Source organism: Vidua macroura, chromosome 19 (assembly GCF_024509145.1).
Source record: "Vidua macroura isolate BioBank_ID:100142 chromosome 19, ASM2450914v1, whole genome shotgun sequence".
NCBI classification, from domain to species: domain Eukaryota; kingdom Metazoa; phylum Chordata; class Aves; order Passeriformes; family Viduidae; genus Vidua; species Vidua macroura.
The window spans coordinates 1,323,429-1,337,485 of NC_071589.1; the positions used below are offsets into that span (position 1 = coordinate 1,323,429).

General features: G+C 52.0%; 1 long non-coding RNA gene across 1 annotated transcript; it reads right to left on the reverse strand.

Moving 5' to 3' along the window:
- Positions 1 to 2,673: 2,673 nt before the first annotated feature.
- Positions 2,674 to 6,298, reverse strand: LOC128816969 (uncharacterized). The gene is made up of 3 exons (XR_008440060.1): positions 6,155 to 6,298; positions 3,801 to 4,092; positions 2,674 to 2,898 (listed from the first exon to the last, which is right to left on the reverse strand). It is a non-coding gene; the product is annotated as an uncharacterized LOC128816969 (long non-coding RNA).
- Between the last annotated feature and the right edge of the window lie 7,759 nt (positions 6,299 to 14,057).

Below are 14,057 nucleotides of genomic sequence, written 5' to 3' on the forward strand. Positions count from 1 at the left end.
CAAACCCTCGGAAGCCAAAGGGGGAGATTCACCCAGAGCCTTTGAAGCTCTGCAGTGCTTGGTGCTGTTATCATGTCCTGATAAAGAGAGGGAAATCAAATTTCCAATGAAGGGAAATGAATGTTCTGCTGCACAGGCACCTGAGCTCCCCCGGCAGCGCTGATTTTACTGCCGTGCCTGTGGCCTCTCCCAAGTGTGGCTCACACTTTATAAATGGCACCAGTGCTGTTTTATGGGGAGGGGGAGGGAATTCCCCACACACTTTGAGCAGTGGATGAACAAGCACGCAGTAAATCAGCAGGGAGGAGGAGGAGGAGGAGGAGGGGAGCATGAAGCAAACGCTGCCACAAATCTGCAGGGCTGTCACAGGGGGGCTGTGCCTGAGTGACTGTGGGGCCGTGGGTTTTGGGGGCTGGAGCTTTAAATCTCCCTGAGAAACTGTGGGATTGCAGCTCCAGGGCATGGCCAGCCAGCGAGGAGCAGAGGCTCTGCTGGAGGAGCCTCTGGGCTTCTCTCCTGCTGAGCAGGGCTAGAGCTAGGATTAAGGTTAGGGTTAGGATTAAGGTTAGGATTAATGTTAGGGTTAGGATTAAGGTTAGGATTAAGATTAAGGTTATGTTTCGGGTGAGAGTTAGGGTTGGTTATATTGCATGTTAGGGTTAGTATCAGGGTTAGGATTAGGGAGGAATTTCTTCACAATATCCAACCTAAATTTCTCCTCTTTCTGTCTGGACCCATTCCCCTTGTCCTGCCACTCCAGGGCCTTGTCTAAAGTCACTCTCCAGATCTCTTAGAGCCCTTGAAGCCCTGAAAAGGGCTCTAAATTAGCCCTGAGCCCTGGTGAACACCCCCAGCTCTCCATCCCCACTGCAGACCAGTCCACTCCAGTGCTGCCAGCCCTCTCCAGCACAGGGAGCAGCATCACCAGGGCTGCCGGGGCAGGGGGTGGCAGTGCCCACCTGATGCTCCCCAAAGCATGCCAGGCCCGTGGGTTTGTCCCCGCACGTGCCCTGCGGGCAGGAGGAGATGGGCAGCTCCTTTGTGCTGCCTCCGGTGCTGCAGAGCCAGCCTGCAGCCATTCTTTTTATTGCTGATGCTGCTTCCTATGGAAACAATTTAGTGCTAATAAGCTCCATTTATAATAGTAAGGAATGGTTCGGTGGGATAATTGTCTCTAAATACCATTCACGGCTTTGTTGCTTTTCCTGCGCGCTGCTAATTATTCTGCATCTGAAATAGCACCCAGAGAAGGCACTGAATGCCACTGAATAGGGCTCTGAGCACTCCAAAAGGATGAGGCAGGGTGTGATTAGGAATATCAAGGCCCTAATCCAGCAGACAATGCCCTGCTCCCCGTGTCTGTACAAAACCACAGCCTTTGCAGGGGCTGGGGAAATGCAGTGTTCACTGAGCCCAGCGGGCCTGCAGGGATGGAGGAGAAAGCTCCTGTCACAGGGGCAGCGCTTGGAGAATCCCAGAATCCCAGAATGGTTTGGTGGGAAGAGACCTCAAAGCCCACCCAGGGCCACCCATGCCATGGCAGGGACACCTCCCACTGTCCCAGGCTGCTCCAAGCCCTGTCCAGCCTGGCCTTGGGCACTGCCAGGGATCCAGGGGCAGCCCCAGCTGCTCTGGGCACCCTGTGCCAGGGCTGCCCACCCTCCCAGGGAAGGATTTCTCTCTAATATTCAAGCTCTTTCAGTCTGAAGCCATTCCTGCCGTCCTGTAGATGCCTCAGGTTTAGTTTTCATATTTTTCAGATTCTGTGCTGACTTAGTGTGTGGGTCTGGGCTTCATATGAAGTGTTGGTGAGCTCTGTGCACAGAGCAGGGAGACAAAACAATTCCTGCTCCAGCTGGGCACCAAGGACAAATGATCCACATCTCAGCCCAAGAGCACAAACAGCGTGGGCTGGAGAGAGAAAAACAAGCAGGATGGGAGTGCATGGGCTGGAGCTGGAATGGGACAATGAACTGCAAGGTGCAAATGGAGCAGAGCTGATCCCAGTGAGAGCCCCCGGGAGTGCTCGTGCATTTTGGGACCATTTTGGTTCATCTTGGGTGCAGCCCTGACTGGGCTCTGGTGCTGCCCAAGGTGGATCCATGGAGGAGATCCTTTTCAGAAATCCCTGCTTTATTCTGTAACTCTGTCCAGCCTCTGCTCCAGCTCAGCCTTCTCAAAAGTATCACTGTCACTCCAGTTCCTGCTGAAATGTCTTCTCCAGGCTCCTTGTAGCCCCTTTCAGCTCCTGGTGGCCAAGGCTGCAGCTCGGACACCCCTGCTCTGCCCAGCCCTGCAGGCTCCCCCTGGGCTGCTCCTTTCAGGGACTGCACAACTGCAAAGAGCTGGAGCAGCAGGAACTGAGATCCATGCCTGCTACATCCACCACGGCCAGAAGGGTGATCCCTTCACTCCCTCAGATGGTTTGAGCTGGGCTTAACTTTTAAGACTCATCCAAGCTGAAAAACACTTTTGTCAGTGGCCCTCACCCGTTTCAGGAGCTGAGAAATCAGGTCCTGGCCCATCTCCAGCGTGCCGTTCCTGGTGGGAACGCTGATCCCTTGGATGTTGGAGCCATGGATCACTATGGTAACATTATAATTGACATTTCTGGGGGATTATGGAGTCTGAAAGTCATAAACTTAATGAAAGTATGTTTTTATTGCACTTCAACTTCATCTCTGATTAAATCAAATTTGCATAATGGAAAGTTATTACATTTCCACGTTTCTAATTTCCCTTCCACCCCCCTCTCCTTTTTTGCTCCTTTTGCCAAGCGTGTCTCAGGTTTTGTCTGCAGCCAGGGCTCTGAAGGTCGCCTGAGCCACGGCTGGGGTGAAAAACGCTTTTAATCCTTTGTGTCAGAGGAGTCCAGGTGTCACAGGCACATTCTTCCTTCTTTCAGGATTTTTCATAGAGGTGCACAGAGGAAAGAAAGAGAAAATTTCTATTTCTGCTCCTTGTTTTTCCCATGTGGAATGTGTTTGGAGAATTGTTTACCTGGGCTGATTGCTTGGTTGGATTCTGGTGAGGATTGTTTGAGCCTGGTGGCCAATCCAACCCACCTGTGGCTGCACTCGAGAGAGGGGCACGAGTTGTGAGTTAGATATGGGAGTTAGAAAAGTAGGTTTGTAGTTTTAGTATCTCCTTTAAATAGTATATTAATGTATTATAGCATAGTTATAATAAATAAATCATTCAGCCTTCTGAGGTGGAGTCAGATATCAGCATTCCTTCCCACCGGGTTCACCTGCTTTTACAATACCCAGGGAGTGCAGCCCTGGGGGCTGGGGGCTCTGTGCTGTGTGAACAGCCTCTCCTTTCTCCCCGGTGAGCAGAGCACTGCAGCACCTCTGCAGAAAGGTCATTTATATGCTGCTGAAAGGTCATTTATCAAGGAGAGGCCAAGCGCTCTGCCCGTCCCCAGCCTCACCTTTGCACAGCACTTTAAGCAGCCAGCGTGTTTTTATTCTCAATAAACAAAGCTCCCAGCCCTGCCAGCAGGTGAATGAGAACGTGTTCCCTGCTGCACTCAGGGATGACCCTCCTGAACGGCCCTGGGAGAAGCCTTGTTGGCCTTGGCTTTGCCCAGAGAGTGGCACAAACTGTTCTCCAGGCACAGCAAGCTCTGCACGGGAGCCTGAGGTCACCTCCCCTCTGCTCTGGTCCTGCTGTCACCTCATCGTGCCCCTCATGTCCCCCAGCAGAGGAGCTGCAGTCAGAACTTCCCTGGCTCCTGCTGCCTTCACTCCCTGCATTATGTTTTGGTTAAAAAACCCCAAATCTGCTCTCCTCCTCACCAGGGTTAGGATTTCCTCCTTCCTCTGAGGCTCCTGCACCCCTGAGCAGCAGGGATCCAATTCAGGGAGCAGAAAAGAGCCACACACTCTCGTGTTGGAGCTGGGAAGTCCCTCAGGGATCATCAAATCCAGCTCCTGCATCCACGGCAGGAATGTTGTGCTGCACCAGTGCAGGGAGAAGCAGGAAGGAAATATTCTTGGCACTACTAGAGGTGTGTCTGTTTGCCTCCAGGCAGAGAAGGTCCAGCTACAAACCACCAGTTCCTTGGAGAACACTCAACTCAATGCTTTCCTTTCAGAAAAAAAAATGAAAGAAAGAGATTTCAGCTTCCTGTGAAATTTCCAGCCCCTGCTCCAAAGCACAGAAGAGCTGGAATTATTCAAAGAATGAGTCTCCAGTGTTCCTTGTCTTATCAAAATGAGGCCTTTTGTCTCCAGCTCAGGCTCAGAAATAGCAGAGTTGTGTGGATGAAGCACAGCAGAACGCTTCAGCCTCTGCCAGAAAGCTGAGGTGGAAAATTTCAGCCCAAAGATCCAAGTGTGGCAGAGGAGGAGGGAGCTGGGGGCCGGGCTGTGCAATGGGAAGCTCTGAGATTTCCAGTCTTCCTGGTGTCCCTGGGAATATTGACATTTCCAGCTCAGGGCTCTGCTGGGTGGTGCAGGACCAGTGTCAGCAGGAGCCAAATCCCCAAGGGAACAGTGTTGCCCTGATTTTTAAAAGTGTTTTCTTTTATAGTTCTTTTGAAAGTTTTAAAGTTCTCATAAAACATCTTTAGCCTTCTGATAATGTTTAATATTTGAGAGTCAGAGTTCCCACACAATTTCATGTATAAATAGAATAGTTTACATATTTCTCTGTGGGTGGAGAGAAATGATTGATTGATCTTTGGACCAGTGTGGTTGGAGAGGTGGTAATTCCATCCTCCAGCCCACGGTCACCTTTGGAATTCTATAAATACCAGATGTTTGAATAAAACTGGGTCTTTTTCTCTTTGGAACTTCCCAAGCTCCTGTGTACTCGTTTTGTGTCCAATAGCGACAAACAGCATCCCCAGGCTGGGCTCTGACTGTGCCAGGAGGGCCTGGGCAGCCCCAGTGCCCCGAGCAGCCACGTGCAGCAGCCCAGCCATGGCAGGAGGGCTGGCACAGGGCTGGCCACGCTGCCAGCACCTCTGCACGGAGCATTTGTCACCCAGCCCTGCCCAGGGCCCAGCCCCGCTCGCTAACAGAGAGGAAATGCTGCCTCTGGGATGAAAAGGGGAAGGGAAATGATATTTCTTCATCCATTGTGCGTTGCTAATCGCTGGAGAGAGCTCCCATTCATAACCCAGCACCCCAACAGAAATGGCCCAGCCCATTTCTAATTCTCCTGGGCACTGATCGCTGCTTCTCCCAGACTTTTCAAAGCATGACAAAGGAGCTAAAACCTGGCACAAAGCACAGGAGAAGGAAATGTCCCTGACATCAGGAGAGGGAAATGTCCCTGACATGAGGAGCAGGAAATGTCCCTCACATGAAGAATAGAAATGTCCCTCACATTAAGAGAAGGAAATGTCCCTCACAGGAAGAAAGGACACGTCCCTCACCTGAAGAGGAGGACATGTCCCTGACAGGAGGAGTAGGAAATGTCCCTGATGTGAGGAGCAGGACATGTCCCTCATGTAAGGAGCAGGACATGTCCCTCACACGAGGAGCAGGCCACGTCCCTCACATGAGGAGAAGGACACGTCCCTGACATGAGGAGCAGGACATGTCCCCCACATGAGGAGCAGGACATGTCCCTCACATGACAAAAGGCCACGTACCTCCCAGGAAGGAAGGCCACGTCTCTGACATGAGGAGCAGGACATGTCCCTCCCAGGAAGGAAGGCCACATCCCTCACATGAGGAGCAGGACATGTCCCTCCCAGGAAGGAAGGAAGGACATATCCCTGACATGAGGAAAGGCCACGGCCCTCCCAGGAAGGAAGGAAGGACATATCCCTGACATGAGGAAAGGCCACGTCCCTCCCAGGAAGGAAGGCCACGGCCCTGACATGAGGAAAGGCCACGGCCCTGACATGAGGAAAGGCCATGGCCCTGACATGAGGAAAGGCCACGGCCCTGACATGAGGAAAGGCCATGGCCCTGACATGAGGAAAGGCCACGGCCCTGACATGAGGAAAGGCCAGGTCCCTCCCTCGTGCCCGCGCAGAGCCCAGGCAGGGCGCGCGCCGTTGCGGCGGCCGGGCAGCGCAGCTGGCGATGTGGAACCGCTCTGCCTGGCTGCTCGGGCAGCGATTCAGTCACCCACGAGGGACAGTGCCCAGGGCGGGCTGGCACGTGGGCACGGCGCTGGCAGATGTGGCCAGCACCTTGCAGTGGTGGCTGCAGGAGCTCGGAGCACCCTCAGGGCCTGGGCTGACTGGAGCCATCCTCTTTGCCTGGAACGTGACAGCAGCTTTAGGAAAGTGGTGCTATGATTTGTGGTCAAAGAAGAATGATGTGTAGAATTGTAATGATTTTAGAAGGTTAATTAATTATTTTATTATTAAATAATTCAAATAAAATTAAAACTACATTTATAAAATTAAAAATTTATAAAATAAAATATAATAAAATGAATTTAAATTAAATTTAATAAATTAAATTTATAAAACTAAATTCATTTAAAAATTAAAATAAATTAAATTATTTTATTATTAAATAAAATAATTAATTTTAATAAATTCATAATAATTTTATTAAATAATAATTTTATTAAATAAAATAAATAATTTTATTTAATAATAAATTTATTACTTTATTTTTATTTATTTCTTTATTTATTTAATAATATGTATTGTATTATATTATATTATATTATATTATATTATATTATATTATATTATATTATATTATATTATATTAATAAGAACTATTATTAACTAATTAATTAGAAAAACTCATGACTCTCTGTTGAGAGCCTCAATATAGTTGTGGATTTAATTGGTTTATGAATTTAAACAACTATCCCTAGAATTGAATTAAGAAATTACTTTGGGTAGATAACTTTTATACTATATTTTACATGGTATAAATACAGGAACAGTGAATGAGATAAGGATTGTTTCGATCATTCTTTCTGTGCTTCTCCAGGAAAAACCCTGTTCAGAGAATGTGAATGCCACAGCACTGCACACAAAGGAGCAAAGAAGGAAAAATCCAGGCAAGCTGGAAGTTAAAGAAGGGTGTTTTCTTCATGGATTATTGTTAAATTGACATTTTTAATCCCAGTGAGACACAAGGCACTGTTCTGGTGTCCTTCCAGAAACAGGATCTGTTCTTCTGTGCCCTCCTGCACTGAGAATTCCTACCCACCATCGTGCTCAGTGCCTGGAAAAGTCAGGAAAAATGGGTGAATCCTTGGCTGGAGCTTTGGTGAAGCCTGGACAGGCACAGCCCAGCCAGGAACAGGTTAAAGTCTGTGCAGCTGGTGGAATTCAGAGTAAATCCTTTGTGTAAGCAAACCAGCTCTGGAAAATCCAGGTTCCTCCTGGGTGTTCTTAAATGATCCTTTAAGAGTTAAACAAAAGAGTGACTGGAGCCTTTTAAACACGAGTGACCTTTCTCGTGGTTCTTCTTCCCAGGTAAGTGTATTTTCATGTCGCTTTAAAGTCTTTGAGGTTTAGGGAGGGAATATTTGGAGTGTGGGGTTTTAAAATATCTGGTGAGCAAAACTCCAATATTGACCAGAGGCTGGATTAGCTCAGGCTGGGATTCCTTTGCTGGGCAGGCTCCAGCTCCTTGGAATGCACACCCAGAACACATCCCAAGCCAGGGGCACCAGGAGGGAGCCCCTGGTCCTCCCCTGCAGGGCACGAGGCCCCCCTGAGCTGCTGCTCTGGGGCTTTTCATAGAACATGGATCCCAGAATGGGTTGGGTGGGAAGGGACATTAAAGATTGTCCTTAAAGCCATGGCAGGGACACCTCCCACTGTGCCAGGCTGCTCCAGCCCCATCCAGCCTGGCCTTGGGCACTGCCAGGGATCCAGGGGCAGCCACAGCTGCTCTGGGAATTCCATCCCAGCCCTTGCCCACCCTGCCAGGGAACAATTCCTAATTCCAACTATCCCATCCATCCCTGTCCTCTGGCAGTGGGAGCCATTCCCTGTGTCCTGTCCCTCCATCCCTTGTCAATTCTCTCTCCACGTTTCCTGCAGCTCCTTCAGGCCCTGCAAGGCCACCCTGAGCTCAGCCCAAAGCTTCTCCTGCCCAGGTGAGCAGTGCCAGCTGTGCCAGCCTTTCCTGCCAGCAGAGCTGCTCCATCCTCTGCTCATCCTGGAGCCTCCTCTGAGCTCTGCAGCAGCTCCAGCTCCTGCCTGAGCTGGGGCAGCTCTGCAGGTGGGGCAGAGTCCCCCCCTCCCCTCCCTGCTGCCCACGCTTTTCCCTCAGATTGGAATTCTGGTTTGTTAAAACCTCTGCTTCTGGTTCCAAGTGCTGACTTCAGCGAGAAGGAGATCCAGGTGCCGAGGGGGTCACCAGGCCCTTGTCACCTCCTGCCAGTTGTGACAAAGCATCACCTCTGCCTTTCTGTGTGGGACACAGCAGATGGGAGTGATGGGAGTCGCGGGAGAAGCTCAGTGCAGGGCTGGCTCTTCTGGAAACCACTGCTGGCTTTGCTGCCACGGCTCAGGACTTCTGAAGAGCTTTCATCCTTGGCCTCCTGGCCAGACGGCTCAGCGAGGGTGTCCCTGAGCAGGAGGCTGCAGGCAGGGCCTCCAAGAGGACTGTTGGAATCTCCCCCAGATTGGGGTGACCCCGGGTGGTGGTAAAGTCTCTCCTCCAACCCGTGCCTTCAAAGAAAGACTCAGCAGTCTTCAGTTGTCTGGTCTCAAGGCAGTTTATTGCAATAATCTCAGGGCACACAAACTCCCTGACATTCTCTCTGACTCCTTCTCCCTCTCCTTCTCTCCTGCCCAAGGGGCTGGTGCCATCTTTTATATCACACATTACCTATTAAATGTTTATAGTTTTTCCCCAATGCCTATCACCTATATTGAACAGTGGCTTTCTACTCTAAACCAATCTGTGAGTGCCAACACCACCAAGAACATGGCGGATAGGAAGGAGAAAGAAGGAGGGCAGGGCACACCCAAATCCCTCCATCTCAGAACTCCTGACCCCCATGTACAAAACTCAGACCCCTCTGTACAAGGCCTAAACCCCCCTGTACAGCACTCAAAAATCCTTCCTTTCACTTTGTGATTACTTCTATTATAATATCTAAACTTTTGTGATTTCTTGTTCTTCCTGCAAAGTTGGTAAATTGTTCCATGGGTCAGATTCAAAGCCACAGGGGTTTCTGGCTGCCTGCCAGGGTCTCAGAGGCTTCTGCCCTGGACCTGGAACATCCAAGAGTGTCTGAGGGACACCTTGGGTTCCGACAGAGGACTTCTGACGCCTTTGGCTCAGTGTCCTCATCCACCCAAGGTGGTTTTGCTCCATTTGCAGCACCCTGAGAACGACGGTTTGGAAGGACATTCCCACAGCTTGGAACTCACAGCTCCCTCTGAAGCGATACGTGGAATAAATAAATAAACTCCACACCCTGGGGTAGTTATGAAGTGGGTCTGTATGTCAGCGCCCGGCACAAGTGAGATAACTCTCCAAAACTTGTGCCCCGAGCCTCAGTCTGACCCACACCTTTATTCCCAAAGGTGTTCCATATGGAATACACTGCACAACTTTTTCATGCATATTCAACCCCTGGCCCCGCCTGTCCTCGCCTCTCATGCTAAATAGGTCCACGCCCTTCTGGGCACGCGTGGTTTGCTGTGGTGGTCACACGGGGGTCTCTTGGTGGTCCTGAGGCTGAAGATTGTGGTCTTCCTCATGGCTGAGCTTTTGAACTTTTCCGCTCTGCGCGTGCGCTTTTGGTCCTTTGGTGCTTATCTGAGTACATCTGTCAGTCTTGATAGGCTTGGAGACAGAAGAGCTTCTTTATCTGGGTTCTTTGCTTCTTCTGGTATTGTTCTTTATGCAAGAAGCTTCAGAAATTTGCGTTTTCTTATGCCCTTTGTACCAGGCAGAGGTTTCTTAAGTAAAAGGCTAAAATTCAATACATAACTCCACAAGCTAAAATATAAATGCTTAATTCATTTTGTTAACTTAAGTAAACTCCAAAAATCTCTATTTCACCTCCACCTGCTGCCGTGGCTGTGCCTTCCTGGGCATCTCCCACAGCCTCAGCCGAGGAACAGGATGGGAACACACGTTATCCAGCTGCTCACTGAGGGAAAGGAGCATTCCTAAGGATAACAGTCCCCCAGCAGGCTGGGGATGGCTTCCCTGCGTGGGTGCAGCCAAAGCTGACAAGGAGAGCCCTGCCCAACAGCACCCCGCTGTCCTGCTGAGCCTGGAGAGGCTCCAGGGCACCTGGATCACCCTGCCACCAGGAGATGAAAGCGTGTGAAGCTCCAGATAGGAGGGATGGAGAGGGAACAAACACCGGGGAGCTTTAGCAGGAAGGGAAGCAGTAATCCCTTGGCTGCTTGACAGGGAGCTGCCAGTTCTGCAGCAAGCCATGCCTCCAGCCTGCAGAGCTGGATAGGATTGTCCCAAATAGCCGGGTTTCCGTCAGAAAATTCCCGTTTCTCTGCCCTCTGGAAGAGCACGAGCCCAGACTCTCCTTGTAGAGGAACTCGCCCAGGGAGTTGAGCTCTGGGGTGCAGCAGATGCCTTTAAAGGAACAAATACTTGTGGGTCTGCCGGTGCCAGCTGGTCAGTGCCGGGCGGTACCGGTCCGAGCGGGTCGGTGCCGGTTCGGGTCGGGGCCGGTTCGGGTCGGTGCCGGTTCGGGTCGGGGCCGGTCGGTGCCGCGGGCGGTGCGTTACTGCCCCCTAGCGGTGCTGGCCGCGGGCCGCCGCCTCCGGGCGCTGCTCCGGGACCGCCGATCCCATCCCTGATCCCAACCTTCACCCCTGATCCCACCCGATCCCATCCCTGATCCCAACCATCACCCCTGATCCCATCCCTGATCCCACCCGATCCCATGCCTGATCCCATCCCTGATCCCACCCGATCCCATCCCTGATCCCAACCTTCACCCCTGATCCCACCCGATCCCAACCATCACCCCTGATCCCATCCCTGATCCCAACCTTCACCCCTGATCCCACCCGATCCCATCCCTGATTCCAACCATCACCCCTGATCCCATCCCTGATCCCATCCCTGATCCCACCCGATCCCATCCCTGATCCCAACCTTCACCCCTGATCCCATCCCTGATCCCACCCGATCCCATCCCTGATCCCAACCTTCACCCCGATCCCATCCCTGATCCCATCCCTGATCCCACCCGATCCCATCCCTGATCCCAACCATCACCCCTGATCCCATCCCTGATCCCATCCCTGATCCCACCCGATCCCACCCCTGATCCCAACCATCACCCCTGATCCCATCCCTGATCCCATCCCTGATCCCACCCGATCCCATCCCTGATCCCAACTATCACCCCTGATCCCATCCCTGATCCCAACCATCACCCCTGATCCCATCCCTGATCCCACCCGATCCCATCCCTGATCCCGACCATCACCCCTGATCCCACTCTATCTCACCCCAGTCCAATCCCCTATCCCTACTAACCCCACCTGGTCCCATCCCACTCCGATCCCAACTAATCCCATTTCCATTTCACCCAGTCGCACCCGCTCCCATCCTGCTGCCACCTGCTCCCTCCCGGTCCCTCCCACTCCCACACAATTTCTCCTGATCCCATCCCACTATCATATGTTCCACTCTGCTCCCATCCCACCCCACCCCACCCCATCCCATCCGCTCCACCCAATCCCACCCAATCCCACCCAAAGTCATCCTGCTCCCTGTCTCTCCCATCTGCAATCTGCATTGTTTTACTTCCTCCTGCTCCCGGGCCTGACAGTGAAAGGTTTGTGGAGGGGGAAGGAGGATCAGATCCGTGCTGGGATTCATCCCTGGAGCAGAGCAGCTCTGCAGCTCTGGCTGTACCAAAATCCGCCCCCATCACCATTTTTTCCCTCTCCAAAGAGGAAATTAGGGAACAGCACCATTGGCTGGCCCTGCCCCTCCAAGTGACAGCCACAGTGCAGCGGGAACAAGGATTCCCACCCAGACGGGACTGGGAGAGGAGAAATTTCCCTTATTTGGGAAATAACAGCTGAGCCAGGTTTCCAGCGGAGCATCAGGAATTCAGACTGCGATTTTCCTCCTCAAACCTGTCTGCTGAGAGAGACGGGAATGGCTCAGGACAATAAGTTTCATTGAGGAACAAGTGCTTCCTGGGATGAATGCATTCTGCAGGGATCCAGCGTGCTGCCAGCAGCTGGATGTGCTGCAGAGCCCGCTGAGAGCGGATGGCAGCAGGAAGGACCGGGAATACAGCGATGCTGGAAGCAGCCTTCCTGTCAGGAGAGGCACTTCCAGACAGAAACGAATGGGGAATGTTAAAATATACAGGGAAATCAAGCAGGAACCAGGAGGGGGGAGAAAATAGATCATGGAGCTCTGGAGGAACAGCTGGAGTAAATTAAGGCAGGTAATTGGAGCAGGATAAGGTGGGTGAGCAGCAAGGCTGGAAGGAGCTATTCTTAGTGCAGGCATTTACTCATCAGCACATGGAATCCTGCTCTTGGCTGGTCTGGGAATGCTTTTGGCACTTGGCTGGACCCACTCGTTATTCCAAGCCTGTGGTGACATCTATCTAGAGCCTGTGGGGACATGTGTCCAGAGCCTGTGGGGACATGTGTCCAGAGCCTGTGGGGACATCTGTCCAGAGCCTGTGGGGACATGTGTCCAGAGCCTGTGGGGACATGTGTCCAGAGCCTGTGGGGACACGTATCCAGAGGTGTCTGAAGCCTCTGGGGACACCTGTCCAGAGCCTCTGGGGACACCTGTCCAGAGCCTGTGGGGACACGTGTCTGGAGGTGTCCAGAGCCTGTGATGACACCTCTCCGGAGGTGTCTGAAGCCTCTGGTGAAACATGTCCAGAGCCTGTGGTGATATTGTCCAGAGCCTCTGGGGACACCTGTGGTGACACCTGGGGAGCCTGTGGTGACACGTGTCCAGAACTTGTGGTGATACGTGTCCAGAGGTGTCTGGAGCCTCTGGGGACACCTGTCCAGAGCCTCTGGAGACACGTGTCCAGAGGTGTCTGGAGCCTCTGGTGACATCTGTCCAGAGGCATCCGAAGCCTCTGGAGACACGTGTCCAGAGGTGTCCTGTGGGGTGCAGGGAGGGCGAGTGCAGCTCTCCGGGCTCAGGGGAGGGGACAATCCCACTGGGATGCTGTGCCACAGGGGAATGGTTTGGCTTTGCTTTGGAGCCCAGAGAAGCAGGGGTCGATCCTTTTTTTTTACTGCGTGTGGTTCAGCTTCTGTTGGATTTCCCGGGAGCTGCCAAGGACTCCTGGACTGTGACACAACATCATCACCTGGGGACGGCCACCTTGGCACAGCTGCTGAGAGCCAGGGTGTCCCCCACAGGGCCAGAACCCTCAGGCAGGGCTGAGGGGGAGCTGGGGAACCTTCCCCTGAGCAGGAGCAGCCACCACCGCTCCTGCCAGGGCCTGGGGTGTCCCCTGCTGTCCCCAGCTCATGCTGAGGAAGCAGCACTGGCTGTTGGCAGCTGAGCTTCGTGGTGGCAGCAACTTTTCTGAGTGTTTCCCAGTGCTGGGAGTGACAGCCTGGGTGGGTTATTCCGAGGAGAAATGGCTCATTCCCATCTCCAGGCTGTGGCAAGGATGTAACGGCTCGTTCCCATCTCCCTGCTGCTCGTTCTTGTGGCTGCACTGAGGATTTGTTGTTCGAGCTCAAAACATCCCCGTCAGTGTCTGTAACAAAATTCATGGGTTTCATTCCTCCAAGAGAAGCCACTGGCTCAGAGGTAACAACCACTTAGGCCAGTTAAGTCTCCTCCATTTGATCTAAAATACCAATTAATACAAACGATTGGAATGAAATAACCGTGCTCCAAACCCTTCTTATCCCTCAGCTGTAGAAGAAAATCCCGGCAAACAATTTCGAGTAAATACCTTCATTAAACACTGAAGGGAGGCGGCCGGGATTACAACACGTCTGTAAACAAGGGAACAAACAGGCTGATCTAATCTCACAAAAGAACAAAGCAAGTGTCGAGGGGACCGGGCTGTGTGTGACTAATAAAGGGCTGATAAGTTAATAATAACGGCAAGGACTAATTAATGGCTGAATATCGAGGGCTGGCAATGGGGGCAGGAGATCTGGGGAGCTGCTG